Below are 20470 nucleotides of genomic sequence, written 5' to 3'. Positions count from 1 at the left end.
CTCCCCTGGTATTTGTGTACAGTAAGTTTATTTTCTGACTCTTGCTACTGCTTTCCACACAATGATCTAAACAAAGTTGTGCTGTTCTGCTGCCTGTAAACACAGTCCAGGAGTGCAACATCAATGTGAATGGCATAGGCCCGTATGACCTACAGTATTTGCATAAGATGCCTACTCTAGCTGTGATTGGTTATAGCGCACCGGTCTGTGCACAGTCCGGACCTGAACAAGACTGACACGTTTTTCCTCATTTTAATTTACTGCAGTGTCTGTTCATTTCCAAAACGCTCCGCCGCTTTCCCATTCATCTTGCTACAGAATTTTCACAAATACCCGACAATACATCATTTCAAAACAACATGACAATTAGCATATCTATGTGCCCGCTTGTCACAAAATGAAGACCAAAAAAATTGTCATACGCTTCCCAAGGGCGTATATGAACATATTTGACTAAGATTTTATGCTGCTAAATCTGTGCCAGTTACTCTTTAACGTCCTCTCAACTAGTCGACTACTGATTGCTTAGCAGACCAGACACCCAAGGTCAAATACAGTGTAGATTTTTTGTCGTTGCTGAATCATTTGGTCCCCAGCTGGCTGAAAAAAGGTATAGGGAACCTGCCATGACACTGGTAGCTTATCTAGTCACGTTTGGACTGCAGTTATGCTCTAGTTCAGTGTCTCTTAAGCTCTGGTCCGTGGTCCAGAATCTCATCCTGTGAGGATGCTGACCGCTCCCTGAGGTGTTCGGCTGCTAATTTAGCTCAAGCGCTAGTTTGAATGTTAGTGATCCAACCATAGCTTACTGGTACCCGAATAAAGAACAATAGGTCAGTCCCTGGCAACAAATTTAGGTGGAGGAGCACTCAACTAGTACAGTTTCAGAGAGTTTGGCTGCTTTGCACACAGGTATACAGAAATCCAATACAGTATATATTATATATTATATATACTGTATACTGTGAGGAGAGAAAAAATAAACCGATGTAGCCATCACATGAAACGTTAGGTACTCCATGCTCTGACAGAACGGGCAATCAAGTACCTCATATGTATATTTCAAAATATGACAGATCAGCACACCGCCCGCTAGAGATTGGAGATGAACATGCCATTCTATATCAAAGATCCATTAGATGAGAATCGACACTCCTGTAGATGAAAGGCATGAATACATAAACCGATCGCCGATAAGAGGACTAACGCCGCTGGAAATGTATTTTAAAAAGAGCGGCGTTTGAGGAGAGAAGACGGGGGGGGGATCCCGGAAGTGGTTGGAAATACAGTATGCATATCAAATGAGAGACATGAAGATTCCCCTTCCCATTGCACCCATCCATACATCCCTTCTCTCTCTCTCTCTCTCTCTCGCTCCCTCTCTCTCTCTCTCTTTCTTTCTCTCTGAAGGTGTTAGCTTCCCAGGTAAAAGAAAGTGCAGCCTAATTATTATGCCCTAATCATAATTATTCATAATCCATCGGTTCTATTAGCAGATTACTGGGAATAAAGTGTTGAGTGATGCGGGACTGAGAATGCCAGGTGAGACGATATTGGTCTCAGTCAAGCGTGCTTCGTTTCAAGATACCGGTGCCTGCAAAGTCAAAGGCAATGCGCACTGAAGGCAAAGAGTTAGAACGATGTCTTCCCTTTGCGATTCAGCTCCCAGTCTGTGATAGGAGACTTTCGTTTGCATGAGTAGCTACGTACAGAATATTCCCCGTCGTTAACTTTATCACTGCAGATTATAAAAAACATTTTTAAACGCTGGTTCCGTCGGTTTCAAGGCATTTCAGAATTACAACCCGGTCTGACGACAACCAAGTGTTATCAGTTATCATGAGAGGTTCTGGTCATCAAGGAGTAAACTTCTCATTTGGGGAAATACAGCACTGCATGGGACTGTGGACATCTCTCTCCGTGTCTCTCTGCGTGTCTCTTTCCGTGTCTCTCTGTCTCTCTCTCTTCGTGTCTCTCTCTCCGTGTCTCTCTCCTTCTCTCTCTGTCTCTCTCTCCTTCTCTCTCTGTCTCTCTCCGTGTCTCTCTCCGTGTCTCTCTCCGTGTCTCTCTCCGTGTCTCCCTCCTTCTCTCTCTGTCTCTCTTTCTCTCTCTCTTGCTCTCGCTCACTAATGTCCCCTCATTCTGTTTCCAGGACGTTGTTACTGGAAGACGTATGCAGGGCAATGCATTCGTCACACAGCTTCCCCCATTAGGAGCAGAGTGGTAAATGCTTCACCTTTTGATTTTGAGGAGGAGTACGGATTTGTCAGGGGAGATGGGAAGGTGCTTTATTGCTCCAAATTTCATCACAATTAAGGCTTATGGGGAAGGTGGCATAATCGTCGCCCTATAAATGTCTCTATGTAGATTACATGCTTCTTGCCTGGCTAAGCCGGGTAATTGATGAACTCCTATGCTGATGATTTTTATATTATTTGTCATTTGTTTATTAATTAAGATAACACTTATTTTGGGACCTCAACCAAGTAAACACGATTATGTGCTCTGCGGGGTGAGAGCGTGCACACTCCCAAAAGCAAGGCGGCGGGTGCCAGTGAATATCTAATAGTCTTTGGAGAACTTTAATTAATGCGCCATTAATGCTAAAAATAAACACAGTCACACTCGGTTTACACCCTGCGCATGAGAATTATTGAGAAGTTAAAAAAAACAACAACAAGAGAAATTATAATCAAGGGCACCATTTTTTTTGACACAGAAAGAGGATATTAGCAGACATTTAGTAGTTCTGGTAAAAAGAGACTACAGTGAAGCTCCACTGTTAAATGTCTCATGGGAAGCATATCCATTCGGAACCTCTTACTACTACTGCTAAACAATGATAACAGCAAAGACATAGCTACCCATGTATTGTTCTGATATCTTTGAAGTCAGCTGATAAATAACCGTCTCCGCCTTACAAACAACAACTAACTGCAGTACTAAAGAATCCGTAAGGCTGCTACGATCTATAATCCAAGGGGACGTAACAAACAGTCATCGCTCATGTCTGATGACAGTCCACAGTAAATTGTCAAAACTGTTGCGGAATTCAAGTGTCACCTGAAGTTGAAATCATCACGGAGGAACGTTTTTCTCCGACTCCTCCGCCAAGAGTTCCGTCTTCAGATGAAACGTGTTTGTGTGTTACTGAAGTTCACAACGCAGACGATGCTTTGGCAGAGGAGGAAAGGGGGAGTTCAATTGAGAAAAGGACCATGCTAAGATTTCAATAGAAAAGTGGAATAGATAAGGGGCCTTGCGATACAACAGGCTTGGATTTACATACATTAAGCTTAGATATCGCTCTAGGATATTTCATCGTTGTGATATGTGGGAGGCGGAGAGGTAAAACTGCAAATATGACCCCTGCTCTGCAGGTTCACTCTGAAAGAGCACACGCCTGTGAGGAAACTCAAAGAGCAGCAGAGGAAAGGTCGAGAGGAAGAGGACAGAAAGCCAGGGTAAGGAAGAGAAATGACACTAAAAGCCAATCAGGAACTGATTGATGCCTGGCTATATTTGAAGATCAGTGGCAGCCTTGCGGTGGCGTGGCCTGGAGGTCAGTGTGTGTTCGTGTGTGTTGGTAGTTGGGTGGTTGGAGCTACCCATTGCTGGCACAGCTGTTACGTCACACGGAAGCATGGAACCAGGCCGCTTCATCTGGTCACGGCAGACGCCGAAGCTTCCGCTTCCAACATTCCACACAGGGAGCAAGTGGCACTAACAAGAGTCATTACACTGGAAGGACATCACGGATCGTGCTGGGGTGCATGAGGTTGTGTGGAGGGGTGGAGCGCAGAGGGGTTTGGGGACAGCTGCCAGGACTGGCCATGTGATCCCTGCACTTTGTGGACTTAACTTTGGTCAGCCTCATCAAAGGCAGAGGATACACAGCAGTGACCAGCTAGTTTAAAATGTGGAGCCTCTCCACATACACCATACGATAGTTTTACTCCACCCTCTCGCTCGACTTGGCTTAGAATGTGTTCATGATCTACATTAAGCTACCCTTGCCAATGTCGTTTTTTCTTATGACATCCTTAGACTCCTCACTTGTTTGAATTGTGAAAAATGGACAGACATTTTTTTACAGTTCAAGTCAACGTCGAGTGAGAAAAAAGGGACAAAGAAACATGTGAGCGTAGATGAAGAGAAGTTTTCAAAAAGCACATGCACAACACCGCAGTGGCGCTACACTCTCTCCACCCCTCCTAAACACACAGGGTTTCAGTTAGAGGCTAAGAGCCTGGTATCACCATAGCACCACATATTGGCAGCATACAACCCAGCCTGCAGGCATGAACGCACACACACACACACACACACACACACACACACACACACACACACACACACACACACACACACACACACACACACACACACACACACACACACACACACACACACACACACACACACACACACACACGCAGTACACACAAGCTCCAGTGCTCTAGACCTCTTTGCAGCTCTCACTGAGGGAAGTGGGCTGGGGAAGTACTTTGATGTGGGAACACTGAGGTCAGAGTGAGCAGTCTGAGCAGCACTGAATTCCATCCCCCCCAATACAGTTCCTTTTGCTCCACCACTGGCTTCAGTTTGCGAGCCCATCTTCAAAACAAAATGAAAAATGAATCCAGTAGATAAATATATGAATATGGAAGAGTTGGGGAAATGGATAAATGCCGTGTTTAAGGCTGGAGTCACCGCATAGCCTTAAGAAGACTGCAGTCTGCACCGCATTTGAAGATTCCCCTCGTCCGTTTAGTGCTATTTTGTTCCAAGAACCAGGGGAAAAGGCGAAAGGTCTTTAACCAGCACATAAACTAATCTCAAATGTCATGTCTTATTAGACGCAAATGGAAGGAAACGTTTCGCTCACTCACCCAGCCGAGTCAATGAATTTGTCAAAATTGTATGATAATTCATTCAATTACTCCTTAGACATTTAAATGATGTGGGGTGGGTGGATGGGGGTGAGGAGGGTTTGGTCCGACTGAGGAGCGGCAGTGCAGGAGGGGTGGGTGGGGGATTGGGGAATAATCCTGCTCTTGATATTACACTGCCTCCAGAGGCTTTTTATGAGCTCCATATCTCAGTGTGAGGGCTGCTAAAACTTCTCTCCCCCGCTTACAATTCAGCAACCAGCCCGCCCCCTCTTTCTCCTCTCTCTCTCTCTCTCTCTCGCCTCCTATACTCTCTAACACACACGCTCAAACTCCAAACACAAACAATTACATGCACAGATATCCACACAAAATAACCACATCCAAGACAACCACAATCAAATTTCTAATTCTATGCTATATATATATGTACAAATTTACACCCACCCACACAAAAGCACTACACACTACTCTCCCCCCCCCTCGCTCTCTCTCTCTCTCTCTCTCTCTCTCTCTCTCTCTCTCTCTCTCTCACTTTCTCTCTCTCTCTCACAGACACACATCACATTCTCCACAGCTTTCCTGGGAGAAGGACAATAAAAAGGCCCTCCTCTCTTCTCGACCCCTGACCCTTGATCCCTGAAGGTCTCCTGCTGCTTGCAGTGGAGGGAGAGGGGGGGGGGGGGGGGGGGTCTGAGAAACACTTTTCTGTCCGAGCACTGTGGATCTCCATCATGGGTAAGCTCCCCCTCTAGTGTTCAGCCCTCTCCTCCTCCTGCAACTAAAGTCACAAGTCTATAAACTCTCGCGCGCGCCTGTGAATGGGAACATACAGTATGTCCACAGTCAGTCTGGTAACTTCACACTCCTACAAGATAGCACGTCTGCATAAGGTCTGCATCAGCAAGGGGTGATTCCTTTTTGTTCCTTCCCTGTGAAACCATTCCAGCTGAAGCATGTTCAGCCCTACGTGGCCGAAGGTTATTTTCTATTTTTTAATATTTTTTAAAAATACTCATTTACAATGTTGTTAAGACAATGTTTCAGTTTTGTGAAGCACAACAATATGACTGGCGTTGCATGAAACAAAATAAAAAGTGAACCTTAGTTCAGAAAGGAACTAATTCAAAAATTGAATTGCCTTCCAGCAGCTGTTATGACACTGCAGTGTGCATTCAAGTAGACGAGGCCTATTGTATTTGCCTGTTGTGTGACGTTGTCTGGTCGGCTCCATCTCCCACACAGGATTGGCTTAAACACAAGCGCGGGGACCGCCTAAGTTCGCTTAGCCTCGCCTGCGGGTATGCTAATTACCATCTCTCTCTCTCCAAATTAACCTGGGACTGTCTCTCCATCCAATGCTTACAGGAGATGGAGGCAGGGAAGGAGGGAAGAAAATAGAAACAAACCAGTAATCTTCTACTTTGCCTCCTTTAACGAGAGCCACTCGGGTTCTCATGTAGACAAGTCATTTTGCAGGAGCCACTGAATCCCCACTGGGCCCAGGGAGAGCACACATCGCAGGTCGCTCATTTCAAAGATATTTTGCAATCAGTTACACAATGGAGGCCCTCATTTTATGCTGCTACATCATAAAAGTGCTCCTTTTGTTACATTTCCATCCTTAAAAGGGTCTTAATCCTTCTCCTTTCAGCCCGGTCTATGGCAAATTCCACAGGGACATCCCATTCGCTGCGAGGGCTGGAGTGACCCACTCAGAAACCAGCATGCGAGGCTTTGAGCCTTTCTTCTGCTGCCACTCTCCTGAGAACATTAAATCGTACTTTTCATCCCCCTCACCATAGGGGGAAAACCCTTAATGATGACAGAGAAAGAGAAATTCCTCCACTCGGTCCTATGACACCATTCTGCTGTCAAGCAGGCGTCTCGGCGGACAGAGAATCAAACATGGCTTCCTGCAGGTGGAGTGGCCATGAAGGTCACGGCACAGCCCATAGAGGAGACAGGGAAGAGAGGGAGCGAGAGAGAGAGAGAGAGAGAGAGGGAGGAGGGAGGTAGACCTTCAGAGGACACACCACTCTCCCAGAGCAAATTAAGTCATCTGCGGAAGATGAAGAAGAAGAAGAAGAAGAAGAAGAAGGGGGAATGAAACGTGCAGCGTTCACTTGATCACGTTTCATTCATTTATTTACTTAACCACTGGGTTCTTACGTTTCGGAGCAAGACAATGCTTTCCCTCTCTGTTACCTAAGCAGCCCACTCCACATGGCGTGCCCCTGTCTGTAGGTTTGTGTCATGAGAGAGTAACAGTAATCTGTGCCTGCTCCTTGAGTGGAACTGTTTTGTTTTGGTTCCTATTTTCTGTCACGTTCTCAATAGCGTTTTTTTCCCCCTTCCTCCCTTTGTGAGGAGCTCTCTCGGGGGGGGTTGATTAATCAGTGTGAAACCCCTGCCGCTCAGACCCCCAGTCAGCCGGGCCAGCCCTCTCTACGCTGGACTCCTCAATGAGAACATTGTACTGATATAAAACACATGTCAATCAAGGGCCAAATATTCACCCCGCTCACCGTCCGTACAGCGTACGCGGTCTGTTCCTCCATTTTTAAAATGCTAGAACGAATTGAGGAGTACTCACAGCATATGTGTCTTCCCCCCCGAATGTTTATCTCTAGCACCCAATGATAAATGTCGGGCAAATGTAAACTATGCACTCCCACGTCCCAAAGCCACCTGCATTAAATTGCAATGAGCACCAAAAAGTGCTCTTAGCAAAAACGTGACGATAATTACGTCAGAAGGTTGACATATTTCAAATATTTCAAAATGTGACTTATTTTTATATATATATATTCAAATCCTTTTAAAAAACGAATAAACATATTTTCTCGCAATATTTTGCGAAGAGCAGTAACATTTAACGCTGACCATTGTACCTGTGGCTGCCTTCCCTGACACCCTGTTGAGTATCAGTATCTATAAGCCCAATCTCTGTGTCAGTGCTAAGCTCTTCCAACTGATTCTTTATGCAGGTCAGCCTACTGAGAGACGAATGCGCTGAGATTTGGGCCAGGTGAACAAGTCACTGATAGTTTCTGTCCAGAGATGTACAAAGACCTGAGAACTACTCCACTCCATAATCCTTTTCCCACAGGCCTTTCTCCCCTGTAATAGCTTTTCTGCCTGCCTGGGTTTGACCGTAAACAAAAGTCATAGAAAAGTGTACTTGCGTGAGCATGTGTGTGTGTGTGTGTGTGTGTGTGTGTGTGTGTGTGTGTGTGTGTGTGTGTGTGTATGTGTACTCATGTGCCTGCCAAAATGCTACAATCTAACCACCGTTGTGAGCATTGTCAGCTCTGGAAATCATAGCGATGTGCATGAAAAAAAACCCGCTGTATTTAGTAGTTTGAGGGCATGCAAATAAACGTGGTTAAACTGACTGAACCCTTATTCAAGAAAGAATAACGCCCATTCAACAAATCCAGAGTGCACTGTCAGGAAGAGCCCCTCCGAAACAATAATAGGAGGCAACACTGACACTAGAATTTGATTAAGGGCTAATGACCTATCAGTCACAGGGCTGGCGGTGTGTACAGATGCCCGGTGCCTGTGAAGCCTCATCGCTCAGAGTCACTGGCTTGGCGGCCATGTCACCCGCCACACCCACTCACTTAGCACAGCACCGTGCCAGCGATGACTGCAACACACGACGCGTCTCAGGGTAGGGAGAGAACGGGTGGCTTTGTTCTTCGGGGAAAGGGCAGGGAATGTGTGTTGTGTTGCCGCCTGCGAACAGGTTGGCAGCGTGTGTTTTTTTTAGTTCACACTGCTGTGCCGTATATGGGGCGATAGCATACCTTAGCGCAGCGTTGCCTGCTGCTAACCCCCCTTTACGTTGCCGCAGCCATTTTCTGGCAGAGGCTTCAGCAGCTTTCTCCCGGACACGTGACACTCATGACAAATTGGGTGTGGAAGTGAAGGTGATGGGCTGTGAAAGCAGCCCCCACCCCCTCACACCACCTCCAAAACGACCCCCCCCCCCCACACACACACACACACACACGCACACACACTCCCTCCTGCCCTCCAAAAGACTGAGGTCGGGGTGTAAACAGTTCGGCAAGGGAGATGACCTGGGTGTAAAACAGGTGCAACGTAGACAACAGGGAATGTAATTCAGGCGCTTTCCCCCTACACCCCTGTCTTTGACTCGTCACTGACTCATCCAACAGCCTCGTCCGTTCCAACAGAATCAGCCCTATCAGCCATCACATCCATTTAATAGTGTCATCCCTTTTCCTTTGGACTGTTCCCTCTGTTTATTTGTTCACATTTGGGTTCATGTGAAACATAATGCAGTGCTAGCTCTTCAACACATTGCCTATTTCATCCACCAACACTCCCCTCTAGCTGGTTTATTTCCCCACAATTTATTAAGCAATTAAAATCCTTACATGACGCACCTTTTACGGTGCAAAATCAAGTCATTTTAACCAGGGAGAAGGTATTATAGCGAATTGTATAGCAATTATCATAACATTACACTAATTCCCAGAGAAGTATTTAAATGATATGGTTGGTTGATTGCGTGATGAATTACGCAGGCATTTTCGAAGGAACACTCTGGGCTCATCCTATTGAGATCAGAAAGGGCTTTTCACAGCACAGTCAGGGGCAGACACGGACAGACAGACAGACAAACACGCACGCGCACACAGGCACTGGCATCCTCATTGTACCAGTCGTATTGTAAACCCTTGGCCCAATAAGACCCTCTATGTACCAGATACATTTGAGGCAGCAGGACAGATAAGAGCTGACGCAAAACACTGTGGTACTTCACTATAGACCCTGACACCAGGAAATATCCCTATGTTTTTGAATACAGCATGATAGAAATCAAGGAAGAATAAGAATATTAAAAGAATAATTTGACCAATTCATTTTGTGCTGACCCAGCCACACTCGGTTAGGACGTATATCAAAACCGATGGGAAACACTGGCATTGGTCGAGAGGCATGTTTCAACCGAAAGAGGAGTTCCTAGTGGAACATAATGTATGGTACTGTACGATCCTGAATGTACCTGGGCTGGCCACTATAATGCTGCCGGGGCAAAAGTCCATGGTTTCTCAAGTCTATTTAAAAAAGGAGCGTTGATCACAAACCAGGTAGGAATTTGGGACAGATAACTATTCGCTATTTCATTTCCCTATGTTCAATGAAAGTGTTGGTGCACGTTTTAAAAGTTAAAAAGGGCTCAAACGCCAGCCCCGTCCAGCTGCTTGGCTGTCTGACAGAGAGCGGAAAGAAAGGAGCTCACTGGAGCTGTGAAACGCTTCAATCTCCTGCCCTCTCTGCAGAACAGTCCAGCAGAGATTAAACGAATGCCTGAACATCCACTTTGACTTCCTTCATGGGTTGGTGTGTTAACACACATACAAAAGCACACAGGTACATGCACACACACACACACACACACACACACACACACAGACACACACACACACACACACACACACACACAAATCAGAGATTGGAGCAAGAGAGGGAAGGGTGGAGAGTAATCCGAAGTACATGCCTCATAACAAATAATCCTGTAACCAATTGATAGCGTATCTGCCCATCACGGTCTCGTTCCCTGGTTGTGCTCTTTGGCGACGTACTCCCCTCTACAGAGCCAGTACTGCCCTTCCCCTTCATCCTGACACAACAGCCAAGTGTGAGCGTGAGGCAACGTGTCATTGATTCAATTAAATTTATATTTTTGCGGAACACTGAAGGACAATGTGAGACGACGAGATCCAGAAAAGGCTCATCCTAAAATAAAAGGGCTATTTTTAAATATTGTAAGATGATTAAACATTGCTGAGCACACCAGAAAATAATCTGTTAAAATTAGTCCGTTTTTTTTTTTTTTTTTACAATTGGCTAGAACGAAAGAGAACAACAACAAAAAATCACACCAGTAACAGGGCCGTCGCCTTATCACGATTTCAATGCGTACTCATTGTGAAAAATTGAATTATTGTTAGATTGTAGAGGCGGCTGGTACGTTATGACTATAGCTATACACCAAGCTCCTAACTCCATTCTTCCTAAGACTGTGACTGTAATGAATAGTGAGCTGAAGGTTTTCATTATCAAAGTTGTATCAGGCAATTGACACGGCTTTACAATTAAGCATGCTGTTCTTTAAGAGAGGAAGAGAAAGCTAGGCCATACAATGCACAGTGGGCCATATATTCACTGACACCCCCCATCGGCTACGGAGCAGAGCTGGAGCTTTGATCCACAAATCTAATTGTTTAGAGAGGAGCTCCAACCCCTTTGATTGCTTAACCTAAGAAGTACAGATAAGTACTTTCAAAATAACCATACGTTGAATATGAGGCTTGAATACTTATTGGAAGAAATACTTGGCTTAAAATGTATTTCCCTAATATATATTGGAATTAGTGATGCATTGTGTTTATTGAAAAAGCACTATTACTTTAACCTCAGAATAAAGAAAAGTAAGGAGACTACATCATTTTAAAAGTTAAAAAATATATATAAAGACTTATTTATCTACCCATACACGCTCACAACATAAAACTGGAACTTGTTTACACCTATATTGCTCTAAGACAGTGAACGGCACAAAGCTATGGGCCTGTATGTTTGCTGCGGCCATTGTGCGAGTCATCAGTGAAGGGCTTTTTGTGCCATTGTACGCTGTGACAGGCTGAATGAGAGGGAGTGTTTGGCGGTGCAAGGATGTGTGGGGCACACCTGCTGGGCTGGTCTTCCCAGCTCCGCTCTGCTCCTCTATTAATGCGTGTAGCGCTGAGGGCTCTATTGTCATCAACGAGCTGTTGGTGGCTACATGTTTGAAGTGTCACAAGTGTCAGTCTTTATTAGGTTTAGAATGATATTCGAGATGAAGGGAAGAGAGAGTGGGAAAAATAGGCCCCGCTCGGCTCGCGTCCCATTGGAAAGGGATGGGCCGGGGGCTGCAAATTCAGAAAACTTGGCAAGGCTACCTGGGATTGGGACGTTCCACTGATTTAGGTGTTTGTGTTTGTCACGCTTCTCTAATACCCGACTTTGTGGCTGAATTGAGGCTCCATTTGTTAGCCATCACGGCCGATGGATGGACATAATTCCCCCTCCTGATTAAAATGTCTCATAACTCAGGCAGGACACAAGACGGATGGATTCATCTAGTGCTAGCTAACATTAGATGCATATGAATATGACTAGACAGGGCATGGGGCTGTTATGTCATCCTGTGACAGGGCCAAGAAGGCATTCTGTAAGGGTAGGATCTATTAGCTTCCTATTGTGTGAACATGACACTGTTTATTGAACCTGCTTACTTAGTGTCCAAAAACTGATACAGACAAAAGCATGTTCACAACCATTTTTGTTCTTCACCATAATAATAAGCATTCATAGGTCCTTTGTGTATGTGTGTGTGTGTGTGTGTGTGTGTGTGTGTGTGTGTGTGTGTGTGTGTGTGTGTGTGTGTGTGTGTGTGTGTGTGTGTGTGTGTGTGTGTGTGTGTGTGTGTGTGTGTGTGTGTGTGTGTGTGTGTGCGTGTGTGTGTGTACGTCCATGTGCATGCAAGGAAGAGAGGAGATTTGTTTGGGAACACAAATACTGAGGTTTTAGAAGCGCATATCGATTGACATCCGTTTCAAATGTTCATTGACAAATAAGAAAAGCAGGGGGCAGAAAATCCATAACTGCTCTCATCGCCATATGATTTTCTGCAGGCAATTTTGCAGGGGGCACAAAATGACCTTTGCCTATTTAATTCCTGCGCAATAAAGCAGCACAGAGATGATCACTGAGCCACATAATTACCTACTCATCAATACATGGATCTACGGGAGGAACGGCTTGTGAAGGGACAAAACAGATTACACACACATCCTCATGGCCATGGTGGCATATATTCCAATCTGGATCCAGAATCTATCTGAAATGCATGATGGGTAATAATGATGTGAGGGTGATGGGTGATCACCCCCCCCCCCCCCCCCTCCTCCCTGGCCTGTAGAGCTGGTTCCAGGGGCCCCATATGGTTCTCTCCGTCCGTGTCATTACCTTGCTGCTGCACTGAGAGAGAGAGAGAGAGAGAGAGAGAGAGAGAGAGAGAGAGAGAGAGAGAGAGAGAAAGAGAGAGAGAGAGAGAGTGAGAGATAATGAGAGCGACAGAGTGCGAGAGAAAATGAGAGAAAAGATAGAGAGCGAGAGGGAGAGAGCAGGGCTGCCCGAGACGACGCTACAACTGGAATTGGCCGGGGTCAACAGTGCCATAATTACTTTAAAATGTCAGCCTACAATAAAATACAACAGTTCATCTGGCAGAAAGCAAATTAGCTTTGACCATGGCGTAATTACCCTTTCCTTCAGAACCATTAGGAGAGATCAGATCTCCAGGTTCACTGTTTGAGGAAAGGCCATCAGAGTACACTCTACCTGACAAGGATGCACATTTGCCATTTTGCAGGGTAATTAATTGTCCTTATAATAGACATTTTTATATTTGACTCGGGAATGGAAATGTATAATAACCTGCCAGTTTTATCTGGAACGTTCAAGACTTGTCCCCTTCGCTATTCCTTTGCCTTTCTCTCTTTCTTTCCTTTCATATGACTTACACGTGGCAGGTTGTTTTACAAGGTGCCGTCCTCTGACAGAGAAATCCCTGGCCTAACCGTTACGTTATATGTTGAAGATGTATAAGACGTGATACCGATCGGCAAACATTTTACATTGAGTGGCCGTCGGAAATCATCCGGATTATCACTCCTGAAAAATCAACAAAACACCTCTGTCTGGGTTTCCCTAAGAAAAACCAGGCTGAATCATTAAATAGTGATAACTCTAACACTAATCGTGGGAGACTCCTTCAATTTGCACTCTGATAAAAACCCAGCCGATGTCTATTAGACTCATCAAATGGACATGAGCCTGGACACAATATGGGAGATAAAGTCATAATGGCCCTGAAGATATCTCTCTCCGTTGCTCTTGCTTAGAAAAAGCCAGATAGCCTGCAGTATTGTCCTACCGCCATTTTGTATCTCAATCCGGAGAGATGGAGAGATCTCTGTATACGGGCTAATTACATTCCCTCCACACTCCCCCTCAGTCAGAGTGCACAAAGGGAGTGAAAATGAATAAGGTGTGGAAAAACCTGTGTCCTTTGTTCCCATCATCTTCACGACTAATTAGAAATACTGCAATCTCCAATTAGCTAATGCGCTTCTGGTGACCTCACACACAATGGGCAGCGGTTAAGTGTGGGGATGATTAACATTTCAAAAAGTCCATCTCCTGCACCACTTTGTTTCAGGCCGTCACTGTTTGATAAGACATTTCTTGTTTTTTAAAAAGAAGAAGGAATCATTCGGCAAAGCACGGAGATCAGCAGGATCATGAAAACATAGCCAAGGTCAGCTTTAGTGAAACATGGTTGTGGCATTGCTAGGCGGAACCTATCCACGTCGAAAAGATAACTAGGCACAATTAGTGTGAACTTGACTTGAATGAAAGTTAGACCTCTCCACGGGAAACCAGATCACCGGGAAAGATGGGGATCTTTTTTTGAAAGACATGCTAACCGTTCTCCTATAAAACATCAATTGTAATAACAATGGTGTTTTATTACCATAGTTTGCAATAATACTCATTGTATGGCAATAGAAACCATATTAACTAGACTCAATTAATGTTAACATACTGTTTTACTGCAGGATGGCTGGCCTGGGCTGGCAAATCCTTCCTCTGCTTGTTGCGACACATTACTATATCAAAACTACAGTATATCTGTGTGAATATGTATCTCCCACTGCCAGTCTACTGTAAATGATACATTTTCATACTAGCGTCGTTGGATTTAAAACCCGTATGGGCGCGGTAAGGAGATTAAGACGTGACCTGCTTTTCCACAATACCTGGAAGCGTCAGTTACGCCGCTAAATGGCCGTTACGATCGATTTGCGTAAGCCCTGTGTGTTCAATAACACATAGGTAGTGCTTTTATTGTGGACGATTATTATTGTCAAATTCCAGCCCTGTTGTTTGCTCATTTTTGGCGCTTTGGCGATTAACGTCAGAGGCACTGAGAGGCAGGGGGAGGTGTTGGCTCCGCAGCCAAACTTTCTGAATGGGGATTAGGTGCGCTAGCTATGTGGACCGCGTTCCAACCAACGAACTGAGAGTGAGTGTATCCCAGGTATCCTTCTGCATCTCTGCTCAAGTGCATTGTAACCTTATAATATTACCACCGGGCTGACTATCAGCACCACTCCTCAGTTGGCAGTGGACGCCATGATTAGTCATATTGAATTATACATTCAGAGCATGTTCTCCCTCCCCACCAACACCACACACACACCCTTCTGTTTGTGTTTGGTAGCAGGGAGAGATGTGGATGTGCTTAAACAGGATTAGGGAGACGGTTCCGCTGTCACACAGACCTCCGGATTGTAATTCACATGCCTTCCTGACAGCTTGGCACAGATTTAAGTCACCTAACGTTTGCCTTGACATGAAATGCAGACCTGGGCACCAATGAGGTTATCGGGGGGGGGGGGAGATGCTCTGCGCTGCCGCGCCATGCGGAGGTGGAAACGCGTCTACTCGTATTGGGAGCAGGTGGTTAATGCGTGGGTACGCTGATGTGCTGAGGGGACAGGGGAAGCCACAGGGTACAAAACACCCAAACGTCCGCAGCGTGCCGCCCGATCCTCCACTCTTGCCGCAAATGTGACACCTATCTAACAGTCACAAGATTACGCGGCTCTTCATTAATTTTATCTCTCCCGACATAAACTTTTAATATGCACACCGGCAGTATATGGGACTTCCAGGGCAGTTTAAATGACTGCAACCTGTAATTACTGTTCCAGCACTTGATTAGAATAATCTGATTGCAATTATTCAGTGATTTTAAATACAAGCCCCGAGCTACAGAACAATATTTCAAGGACAGTGATTGGGAACTAAGGAACGTGTTTCGTTTTGGCTGTAAAATGATGTTTTAATCGGAGCCGACTGAGGAAGCCCTGCTAAGGAGCCTTTCGCCTCAATTAGGGCCCATTTAAGCAGTGAGGAGGAAGAGGTTTGTGCTGCTATGTGGAGTTAATCACGATGCCGACACTTACTGAGCCATCATGGATCACAGGGCTAACCCCCCATAACAAGTAAACAGTCAGAAACACCGCAGTACACAGGCACGCACGCACGCACGCACACACACACACACACACACACACACACACACACACACACACACACACACACACACACACACACACACACACACACACACACACACACACACACACACACACACACACACACACACACACACACACACACACGGATGGGCAGAGCTGTTGCCTCTCTCAGTTAATGGGGTGAAAAAACCCAAATAATCTCTCAAGCTTAAAAGGCCACGACTATAGATAAGGTTTATTGTTGCCATAATCACTGTAGTGTGGAGAGACACAAGCTCTGAATCAAACTCCAAACGGTTTTATTTCCGAACTGCCTATACCTGGCATACCAACGACCAAATATAAATTGTCAAAAAAAAGTGGGTAAATCATTACTTTGGCTTCACCAGTGACTCACTTTACTCTGAGAACTGTGTTAGGCTATTCATTTTTAAAAAGGTGGTGCAACTGGGGAAAAGTTAGAAGCACCGGCACTGATTCCATGGTCAAAGTGAAGGACGAATCCTGTGACTAATTCCTCTTTTCTAGGCCTCTCATTCAGAGGACTTTATTTCCTAATTATGATTCACCTGAGGATAGTCTTTGTGCCTCTGACTCGCAGGCTGACCCACTGTGGGTGATTAAAGACACAGTGCTGATTAGTAGCTCCTTCTAGAGACCCAACTACAGTATTCATGTAGGCATACCCACATGTTACTTGTCCGCCAGTGTGTGCGCACGCACGTGGGTGCCCATGCCCGTGGGTGTGCAGACACAGATGCACTTAGCACAAAGATCATTTTTTTAAGAAGGAGGTACGTTTTCAAGAATCCCCTAATTGAACTGTCACATGCTCGCCCTAGAATGAACAGAGCCCTAGAGTCCTCACTCTCCCGCCAAGTTCAAAGGGCTTGTGAAAAGTGTTTATTTCTCAAAGCATCTTTAAATCAGGGATATTGGTATTTGTTGGATCATAGGCCATGGATGTAATTGAAATACGATGTGTGATAACCACCTAATTGGCTGATAATGAGCCAATAACATCAATGGCTAATGACACTAGTCTAAGGCAGGATTTTCCAAACTCAGTCCTGCAGCCCTAGCACTACACAGCTGATTCAAATAATCAAAGCTTGAGGATGAGTTGGTTCTTTGAATCAGCTGTGTAGTCCTTGATAACAAACGTGCACCCAGGGGGGCTGGTTTAGGAAACCCTGGTCTAAAGCACTCAGGGCCACACTGTGGCATATCCAACACTGATACAGCAGGGCAAATCAAACAGACATCAGGTAGCCTCCTCTGTACACTGCAGCCTTGATAGCTTTCATTAGCCTGATGAAAGAAGGTGCTTGACTCCAAAGATGGCTGCCTTGTCCCATCTCAGGGGAAGGGACTGAACCCTGCAGTCACACACCCTATGGACTCTCAGCCTGCCCTGCTTTTAACGGTAATGTAAATAGTAAGGGAGGGAAAGATTGTAAAAAGTTATGCCCAATATTACCGGAGCTGTTTTTTTCTATCTGTCGCAGATTTGTGCACATGTCGAGGGCCGTTTTTTAACTGCTCACAGCCGCTACTTTGGAGGTTGATAACAAACAACAACGTTTAGCTGCCCATTCATGTTACCTAGCTAGCTAGCAAGCAACCTGGTAACTTGACCACTGACTAGGCTATGCTGAAATTTGGACAGCACAAGAAGAAATGAAAAGGAATAGGCTTGTCATCAGAGATGCTTCAAAGGTAGTCTGCATATACAAGAGCGGCATGTATATGATTGTGTCTGTAAGAGAGAGAATGGGTGTGAGAGCGGGAGTAAGTGAGAGAGAGAGTGTGTGGGAGGGAGGGAGGGAGGGATAATGAGCAGGCCTATGTGTGTTAAGTTATCTGAACAGTACAGATGGTTACAGTGTGTTCATAACATTGTTGGACAAGTTTTAAAGCTCTTTGTTCTTTGTATCCATAGTGCCAGTTCTTTTGTCCTATAGTCACACTCATTTAGAATGCCTGAAGCTTTAAACAGTACTTAAAGTTGTGTGTGTGTGTGTGTGTGTGTGTGTGTGTGTGTGTGTGTGTGTGTGTGTGTGTGTGTGTGTGTGTGTGTGTGTGTGTGTGTGTGTTTGTGTGTGTGTGTGTGAGAGAGACAGAGACAGAGTGTCCAAAATCCGTCTTGCTTACTACTTATTTAAACTGTATACTGTGCACTAATCGTACTACATACTATTTAGCACTGTTAAATAAAAAATATGCCGTATGCCACAGGTGTGTTCAAGACAACTGGGAATTCGGAAACAAAACAAGCTCAGACTGGGAGAAATCATCTGTCTGTGATCTTCAAGTCTGATAACAAGGAACTGAGTTTCTGATCAGTATGACTGTTTGAGACTATATTTCCTCGTCGGAGCACGTTTTTTCCCCCTAGTTCCTTTTTGTTGGAAAGGATCATCTGTAGCGCCACCCAGTAACCTTTCTTGTTGTTGGAAAGGCTCATCTGTAGCGCCACCCAGTAACCTTTCGTGTTGTTGTTTTGGGCTAACGTTGACTTTTTTTTTTTTTTTTTACCTTTATTTAACTAGCAAGTCAGTTAAGAACAAATTCTTATTTACAATGATGGCCTAGGAACAATGGGTTAACTGCCTTGTTCAGGGGCAGAACGACAGATGTTTAACCTGTCAGTTTGGGGATTCGATCTAGCAACATTTCGGTTAATGGCCCAATGCTCTAACCACTAGGCTACCTGTCGCCCCAAATGTTAGTTAAGTAGCTAGCATTTGGAACAACGTATTTGGAGTAAGTTTGAGCGTACCATAGGCTTACACATGTATCAACTGAAGAGTCACCTGAAGCTTGAGAGGAATGGGAGATGCAGTGCTGAGGCAAAGGGCTCGTAACGAGGATGACTGGCTACTACTCTGAACAGTGTGTGGTGAGCTTCCTGGCGCCATAGAAGTGGGTGCCATACATTGTGAAAAAGGAGTCCAGTGGCTACATGACTCAGGCTGGTTCCCAGAGTATCACTCTACGAGATGGTCACCAGACTCCATCTTCATCAACCATCTCCCTGACCACCTTCCTATGATCAAGCCATGAACTACCACTCTCCATCCTTGGAAGATGCATGCACTCAAAGACTTGGCCTCTATTGGTTGTAAATAATAATTGACTTTTTTTTGCACATTTTGGTACATTACAGCCTTAATCTAAAATGGATTCAATCGTTCTTTCCCCGCACATCAATCTACACGGAATACACCATAAGGACAAAGCGAAAACAGTTTTGGGATTTTAATTTTAGCAAATATATTACAAATAAAAAAGAGATACCTTATTTACATAAGTATTCAGACCCTTTGCTAAGAGACTCGAAATTGAGCTTCGGTGCAGCCTGTTTCCATTGATCACCCTTGAGATAATTCTACAACTTGAATGGAGTCCACTTGTGGTAAATTCAATTGATTGGACGTGATTTGGAAAGACACCCCTGTCTATATAAGGTCCCACAGTTGCAAGTGCATATCAGATGAAAACCAAGTCACCAGGTTGAAGGAATTGTCTGTAGAGCTCCGAGACAGGATTGTGTAGAGGCACAGATCTGGGGAAGGGCCTCCATCATTGCATCATTGTTTAAATGGAAGAAGTTTGGAACCACGAAGACTCACGAACAGGGAGGGGCCTAAGTGAATCTGTCCAATAGAAACACTAGTTATCTTTGGAGTAATGATAACACCCCTATGTGCAATGAAACTAGCTAGCTAGATAACTAGGCTAACGTTAAATATGAAGTTGTCGCTCAACAGCAAGTAACCATGTACAGTTGAAGTCGGAAGTTAACATACACTTAGGTTGTCATTAAAACTCGTTTTTCAACCACTCCACAAATTTCTTGTTGACAAACTATATTCTTGGCGAGTCGGTTAGGACGTCTACTTTGTGCATGACACTAGTAATTTTTCCAAGATTATTTCACTGTATCACATTCCAGTGGCATAGAAGTTTACATATAATAAGTTGACTGTGCCGTTAAACAGCGTGGAAAATTCCACAAAATTATGTCATGGCTTCAGAAGCTTCAAAATGTACATAATTTGAGTCAATTGGAGGTGTACCTGTGGATGTATTTCAAGGCCTACCTTCAAAGTCAATGACTCTTTGCTTGACACCATGGGAAAATCAAAAGAAATCAGCCAAGACTTCCGGAAAAAATTGTATCCCTGTTAAGCGGAGCGAAACAGGGGAACCCAAGAGCAGACTCAGATGAGGAAACAGGGAGGAATTAACCAAAATATTTATTGTTACACAGAGAGATATGGAGTGCAGGTCCGGGGAAGCTCGGATGAGTTGCAGAAAAAAACAGATGTGGAGACTGAGGTTGGAGTTAGCTGAGTAGAACAGGGTAAACAGGTCCTG

The sequence above is a fragment of the Oncorhynchus clarkii genome, chromosome 30 (assembly GCF_045791955.1).
Source record: "Oncorhynchus clarkii lewisi isolate Uvic-CL-2024 chromosome 30, UVic_Ocla_1.0, whole genome shotgun sequence".
Lineage (NCBI taxonomy): Eukaryota > Metazoa > Chordata > Actinopteri > Salmoniformes > Salmonidae > Oncorhynchus > Oncorhynchus clarkii.
This window is presented reverse-complemented; position numbering follows the sequence as displayed.